The following is a 7,611-nucleotide window of genomic DNA, read 5'->3' on the forward strand; positions in this document are numbered from 1 at the left end:
GTTTGAATTTTAACCTTACTATTCTGACTTTGACCTTCACTTACTTGCTTAAACAATAGGGTAGTTACAGGATATTGATTCCCACTGACTCAGTAGCTTCAGGGGTAGAAACTATAGATGACCTTTGGAGATTAACCACTGAGTTCTGCTTCTGTAAGATAGGGCCACATTCCAATGTCTAGCAGGATGTGACTGGGTACGACCCTGCGGGCTGACCCCAGTTTTTAGAATATAGTCTTTAGGATTTAGAATTTAGAACAAAGGAAAATTGCTGTGGTTTGAACTGTTGCAGAGTTCCCGAGGGGTCGGACGGTGCAGGGGGAGAGTTTGGAGAGACTTGCTTTGTTCATCGCGAGATGGGCTTAGGGAGGATGAATTCAAATTCTAAGCAAGGTTACAGGCAGAACTTTTTTTTTATTAAAGAGCCAGCCCTATGTGCACTTAGTGGTTATCTTGATGCTGGCCTTAAAAACAATACAGTTCTATCCAATTGAAAAAGTGCACCTGGCATGGTATTGAGATTGTGGGCATGTCTGGTCTCTGGCCTACAAGCTCAGACAGCAACATTTTGTCTAGGATGAATAGCAGAAAATTCCAAACAACAGTTTGTTGCAAAATAGGGGTTTTCCTTCTCAGAACCTTTAAAAAGAACTACCCGCCCCTGAAGCAGTGCAGTCGTGTGGAGTCCGCCTGCGTGTGGTGCTCTAGCGGCTGTCCTGGCCAGATATTTCAGGCGTGGCTTGTGGGTGTGTAGCAGGGTTATGGTTAATTTGCATAGTATTATTTTATTAGATAGGCTATAAAGAGGTAATATTCAAATTAGACCAGGACGCTATAACAGTCATGACCAATCAGAAAGAGGCTGCGTGCACACGTGAGGCCCAGAGTGGAGACAGAGACATAGGGCCTGAACTGCAGCGGCTCAGGTCATCCTGGAGCCAATACTGACAGGAGGGCTGCCTTGGAGCTGACACCGACAGGGGGGCCACCCCAGAGCCAACACTGACTGGGGGCCTAGGGCAGAGACTGACAGGAAGGCCTGGGGCTGCTCCAGCTGCAGTGCACCAGCAATCTCACCTCTGCGCGTGAGCTACAGAGAAAACACCTCTTCTGTCCTCTAATTGGCTAAGCTCCAAGTAAGCAACTTGCAGTGTTCTTGGTAATTCGGGTAATAAGAATCAAAGAAGGTGATCTAGGGTTTTTCACCACATTTCTGGAGGAAAAAAATGAAGGTCCACTGCTAAAGAGGCTAAGAAATGTTGCTGGTTGCTGGGTTGAACGTTCTATAAATGTCAGGTCAAGTTGGTGGGTAGTATTGTTCAAGTCTTCTATCTTTTTATGGATTTGCTGTTTACTTGTGCTATAAATTAGTGAGAGCAAAGTGTCAAAATCCCCACCCAAAAACTCTGAATTTGCATATTTCTCTCTTCAGTCATGAAGCAGCAGTCTTTGCTTATGTATTTAAGCCTGTCTCATTATAATTGTTGTGTCCTGTTGATAAATTGAACTCTTTGACATTTTGAAATATTCCTCTTTATTCCTTTATTAATTGTTCTGAAGTTTACTTTATCTGATCGTAAAATAGCTTTCTTTCTTTCTTTTTTTAGATTCTTGAGAGAGAGGAAGGGAAAAGGAGAGAGAAACATCAACGTCTCTTTCATGCCCCCTACCAAAGATCAAGCCTGCAACCATGTGCCCTGGTTGGGAATTGAACCTGCAACCTTTGGTGCAGGGATAATGCCCAAGCCACTGAGTCACACCAGCAATGGCAAAATAAGCTTTCTTTCTATTAGTGTTATCATAATACATTTTTGTCATCTTTTTCTTTTTAACCTATTTGTATCCTCATATTTAAAGTGCATTTCTTGCCGAAACTGGTTTGGCTCAATGGATAGAGCGTCGGCTTGGGGACTGAAGGGACCCGGGTTCGATTCTGGTCAAGGGCATGTACCTTGGTTGCAGGCATATCCCCAGTGGGGGGTGTGCAAGAGGCAGCTGATCGATGACTCTCTCTCATCGATGTTTCTAACTCTCTATCTCTCTCCCTTCCTCTCTGTACAAAATCAATAAAATATATTATAAATAAATAAATAAATAAATAAATAAATAAAGTGCATTTCTTATAGACAATATATAGTTAGGTCTTGCTTTTTCATCCAATTTAACAATTTCTGCCTTTTGATTTAAATGTTTAAACATTTACATTAATGTTTAATATGGTCAATATGGTGGGCTAAATCTATCTTCTTAATATTTGTTTTCTATTTGTCTTATTTGTTCTTTGGTTCCCTTTTTCCTTCTTTCCTACTTTTTTTTAGACTGTTCTTAATTATTCCATATCCTCTCTACTGTGGCTTATTAACTAAACCTTTTTTTACTTATTTAGTAGCTTCTCTAGAGTTTATAATATACACTTTTTAAAAAATATTTTTTATTGATTTCAGAAAAGAAGAGGGAGGAAGAGATAGATAGATACATCAATGATAAGAGAGACTCATTGATGGGCTGCCTTCTGCATGCCCCCACCGGGGATTGAGCCCATAACCCAGGCATGTGCCCTTGACCAGAATTGTACCCGGGACCCTTTAGTCCACAGGCTGATGCTCTCTCCACTGAGCCAAATCAGCTAGGGCTGTAATATACACTCTTAATTATCATAGTCTATCTTCAAATAATATACCACTTTATGTATAGTGTGAGAACCTTACAACAATATACTTCTAACTCCTCATTCACACTTTGTACTACTGTTGTCTACCTACAGCTTTGGCTGATTCAAGTGTATGTAACTATGTCCATGATCAATAGTCCCACAACACAGCACACAGGGCCCACCATATAGGGCAAAGAAAGAAATGGAATATAATGTCCCATGTTAGTAATATTATTTAGGGAGAGACTGACTGCAGAGTCACAAATTAATCAGAACAGCCACCAACCAGCCTTAGCTCTGGAGCAGGGTACTCAAAGGCCTTAGTTGCACCAAGCATTGGCCTTTTATTTGCTGGGTCATGGCAGTGTCTAGGAGAGGGCCAGGCACTTCCAGGGCTAAGACAGGGAGAGGGAAGGTGAGGTTCAGAACAGTAGTTGTTTACTAAGCAGTTTAGAAGTAATTCGGTATTTTAACACTAGTTGGCCATTCAGATGCACAACAGTTGTGTTTATGTCCTAGAGGTAGTGAAGTACCCCCGACACATACTTCTTTCTGGAGTCTCCAACAATTTATGGCATGTTTGCTAATACAGTGTGAGAGAATTCTCTGGGGCCCAAGAAGAGGTTGATCCATCAGCAGAGTCAAACATAGGAGGCAGAGCAGAAAGAAAAGAGCTTACAAGTGTCTTATAAATCAATAATAGCCGGTATTTTAGTACTTGTCATCTATCTCTAAACCTCTTTGCAACCTTTTGAATGCACTATTTTCTCAATCTATAGATGAGGATTAGGAGGTAAGATCAAGAATTTGCCAAGGGTCATATGGCGAAGAACCTATATTATATCTATGACTCACTCCATTGCTCCTTTTGATCAAGGTTTTTTTCCTTCCAATATGTGAAGAATTTAGTCACTTTTAAAGTGATACCGAATAAATCCCAGGCTCATGCCTCATCTCTCTATTCCTGACACCTCCATTAATTACCTTTCTCAGTCTACAGGGGGAATCATGGCTTGAAGCTGGAGGAACAAGATGGGTTACCAAAGCCCCATGCGTGTGGGATATCCACCTCCTAAATACTTAGCACTCAAGCAACCCAACTCCACATCCCTTCATTGGTGCCACAAGAAGTGATCCTAAGGCAGGACGCCCAGAGCCTGCAGCCTTTCCTAATTCAATATCATCCATGTGGTATGGGTAGCAGCTCTTTAAACTGGAAGGGGCTCCTGCCTTGTATTACTACATCAAAGGATCAAAAATAAAGTGAGTTTACATTTTCTATTTAAATAGCATCCTTTCTCTTATGTGGCCTTACTTGTATTTTGAATGGGAAAGTGACTCAGCTTGCTCAATGATGAATCCATTTACAGCTTTTTAAGTCTGACAAATTATATATTTTTTTATTTTCTGGAAAGGAGCACTAAAAACTACTGGTCCCAGTCAAAATACACAAAAGCTGTGAGGACTTTCCGTAACACCAAACTCTCAAATCCGTGACCAGAGTAGGAAGTACCATCACTAATGTAATAAAACTAGTGTGGTTAAAAAGAGCCTTTGCTTAATAATAAACACACCTGCTGGCTTAGTATAGCAACTCAAAAGCAAAATACACAAAAAGAAGCTGGCCTCATAAACATATTCAACTGTGAATGGACTTTATTTTCTACTCTCAGAATTTAACAAGACTGTACACCAGAACTCTTGGACCTTTATAAAGTCACTAATCATTCAACAACAAAAAAAGCACCCTCAGTAGACCGTATGCAGTTTTATAGTATTAAATTAGTATTTCTGTACTATAGAGTACATAGGTGACTATATTTTTTAGCTTTAAAAAAGAAAGTATTTTCTCAGTACCAATTTAAAATATTCTACCTCCAATTTACCATTTGATAACCAATTTTCACTAAAAAGTTTGAGATTATCCAGTCTTACTCAAAAATGGCAGAGATCATTGACGGAGTTCAGTTTCTTACTTCATTTTATCAGTGCCCTGGGCTCTGTGCAGCAGCTGCCTTAACAACATATACATTTAAGTGACTGGGTCAGTCTAAGTATCTGAGAAGCTCCCTTCAATGCTTTTGCTCACAAATGCTTCCTCTCTTGAACTTCAATAAGCAATGTTTTCTGGTGGCAGATTGAAGACACATGTGTATTCTCCTCCTTGGGATGAGCAAAATGGGTTACAGTGGACAGGAAGAAAAAGATTTCAATTTTTCCTCAGCTGATTCCAACTTTCTTATGTTGATTGAGACTCCTCCAGGAAGTAGACATTTAATTGTCCAGCAAGTCTTAATTTTAGGAGGTGCTGTGAGCTCTTTTCACTTCTTCATGTGAAATCCTGCTTTGCCAAATTAACCAAATGGCCTCAAGATATAATCCAAATTTATTTATGAGTCAGTTTGAGTTTAACAAAATGGCAGGTTGTAAAGTGTTTCAATTTTTCTTTTTTAATTTTATAAAGGAGTTCAAAGAACTCTGGTGGATATGAAGACTGCTTTGAAATGATAGTTACTATCATGATGTCAGAATCCACTAAAAGGGTTCACAGTTAATAAAATGGTTTATACAGTGGTCAAGAGCAGGGATTCTAGTTCCAATCTTTGTTGTATTACTTGTGGGTTAGGGAAATAACTAAGCATCTCTATGCCTAAATTTCCTCACCCATAAACATTTATCACCCCTATCATTCAAGAATTATACTAAGCCCTTTGGGATTCAAAGATCGTCATATATTTCATTTTTTTAGAAGTTTAAAACCTAGTTAGAGACAGTAGTACATAAGAAACAGTACATAATTATAATACACTAGAGGCCAAGTGCACAAAATTGGTGCACAGGTAGGATCCCTAGGCCTGGCTGGTGATCAGGGTCGATCGGGTCCTTCTGGGCGTCAGTCAGGGCCTTCCTTCATTCTGCGCCACCCCCTGGTGGTCAGCGCATGTCATAGTGAGCGATCAAACTCACAGTCTTCTGGTCAAACTCCCGAGAGGACACTTTGCGTATTAGTCTTTTATATTTATAGATGAGGTGGAGAGAAGGGGGAGGGTGGATTGAAGCAAGATTGCCTAAATTGAAATTCTAGCTCCACCACTTTGCTGAGAAGTAGAGCAAGTTACTTAACTCATGAGCATTAGGTTCATTTCTAAAATAGTGATAATATTTACACATGAGTGTTTTATGAAAACTAAGAAAATTTAATAGAAAGAGCTCCTCAAAACCACCAATGAGGTACCACTTTACACCCATGAGGATGGCTATTATAAAAAAAAAAACCACAAAATATCACCAGAAATAACAAATGTTGAAAAGGATGTAGAGAAACTAGATCCCTGGCATACTGCTGATGAGAATGTGAAAATATACAAACACGGTGGAAAACATTAAGGTGGTTTCCCAAAAAAATTAAAGTTATATTATGACCCAGCAGTTATAGTTCTAGGTATGCACTCAAAAGTATTGAAACAGAGATTCAAACAAGTATTTTACACCCACGTTCACAGTAGTGCGGAAGGAACAAAAAGTGGAAGCAGCACATTTTCGTGCACAGATGAATACACAAAATATGACACATACATACAATGAAATATTTAATTTTAAAAAGAAATTTTGACACACACTACATGGATGCACCTTGAAAACACACTACATGGATGCACCTTGAAATAAGCCAGGCACAAATGCATAGACAGAAAGCAGAATGGTGGTTCCCAGTGGCTTGTGGGGCAGAGAATGGAGAGTTATTGTTTAATGGGCACAGAGTTTCAGTTGGGGAAGATGAAAGCGTTCTGGAGATGGATGGTGGTGATGGTTGTACAACAATGGAAGGTGTGTAATGCCACTGAACTATACCCTTAAAAAATGGTAACTTTAATGTGTATTTTATTTTTTTGTGCGGAACCGGCTCAGCCAGGTTCAGTGAGCCTGAGAAGGGGTGGTGAAGGATTGGGAAAAGACAGACAAGAGAAAAAAGCTGGGTCTCAGTGGGATGCTATCCTCTCCGATGGAGAGCTAGCAACAGCATCACAGCCTGTGAGCCTCTTTATTTTATAGCCAGATTCCACGAGGCAAAGCACATGGTTACCACGTTCTCCTGGGTTTTGAATCTACTCAATAGTAAATGGTCAATAAACATTAAATATCCTTAGTGCTTTTGAAAGAATTCAAGAGAGAAAATTTAGATCAGAAATGTAGGTGAAAAGATGTTATCTGAGCTGGGACTTAGAGGATAAATAAGATGGATAGCAATTATAATAATTATTAACATCAGCCCTTTATGAATAAAAAGTCTGATGTTAGGTGAAAGGGGTCTTCAAATGCTCATCAAAATTTTAAATTAATTAACAACTATTACATGCAGGGCATTAAGGTTATATTGATGAAGAAGTCCGAAACACAAATAGGTAAGCACGGAAAAGTAATATGTTCAAGGATCAAATACCTCTTACTTAATTCCACATTTTATAGGATAGTTCGCAGGAGTTACTTAAAATTTTGAACTTCAAAGTGTTACAGAAGATGGGAGAAGAACCAAGCAACGCTTGGAGAGATGGAGTATACTTTATTATTATGCACAGGCCGAGAGAAACTGTATTTCAAATTCCGGCCCCAACATGGAGGAACTTTCCCTACTCAGTATTTGTTTTTACCTTCTTTGTCTCCCAAATATGGGATGTTTCCGGTCCCCTCTGCAAGTTCTTAAACAGCCCTCTGTGCTGGGGCTTTGAGACCTCAACCAAAGGCTTGCCCTGGTGCCAGCACTGATAACTTCGTCTGGGGGAGGGTTATGGCCTCTCTGGAGTAGTCTTATTTCCTTCTTATTTAAGGAAGCATTCACAGGAGCCAAAATAGCAGGGTTAAAATATCAAACAGCAGTTTTTATATAAGATAGATGCTTCAAAAGAATTCTGGTTACATCTTAGATCAGCTACCCGATTTTCCACAACCCCACCATCCCA

General features: G+C 39.6%; 1 pseudogene across 1 annotated transcript in view; it reads left to right on the forward strand.

Annotated features, from left to right (window-relative positions):
* Positions 1-7,611, forward strand: part of LOC311616860 (large ribosomal subunit protein uL22-like) — a 336,798-nt pseudogene that overhangs the window by 119,886 nt on the left and 209,301 nt on the right. The gene's annotated exons all lie outside the window — the stretch shown is intronic.

The sequence above is a fragment of the Pipistrellus hanaki genome (assembly GCF_964339955.1).
Source record: "Pipistrellus hanaki genome assembly, chromosome: 2".
Classification (NCBI taxonomy): Eukaryota; Metazoa; Chordata; class Mammalia; order Chiroptera; family Vespertilionidae; genus Pipistrellus; species Pipistrellus hanaki.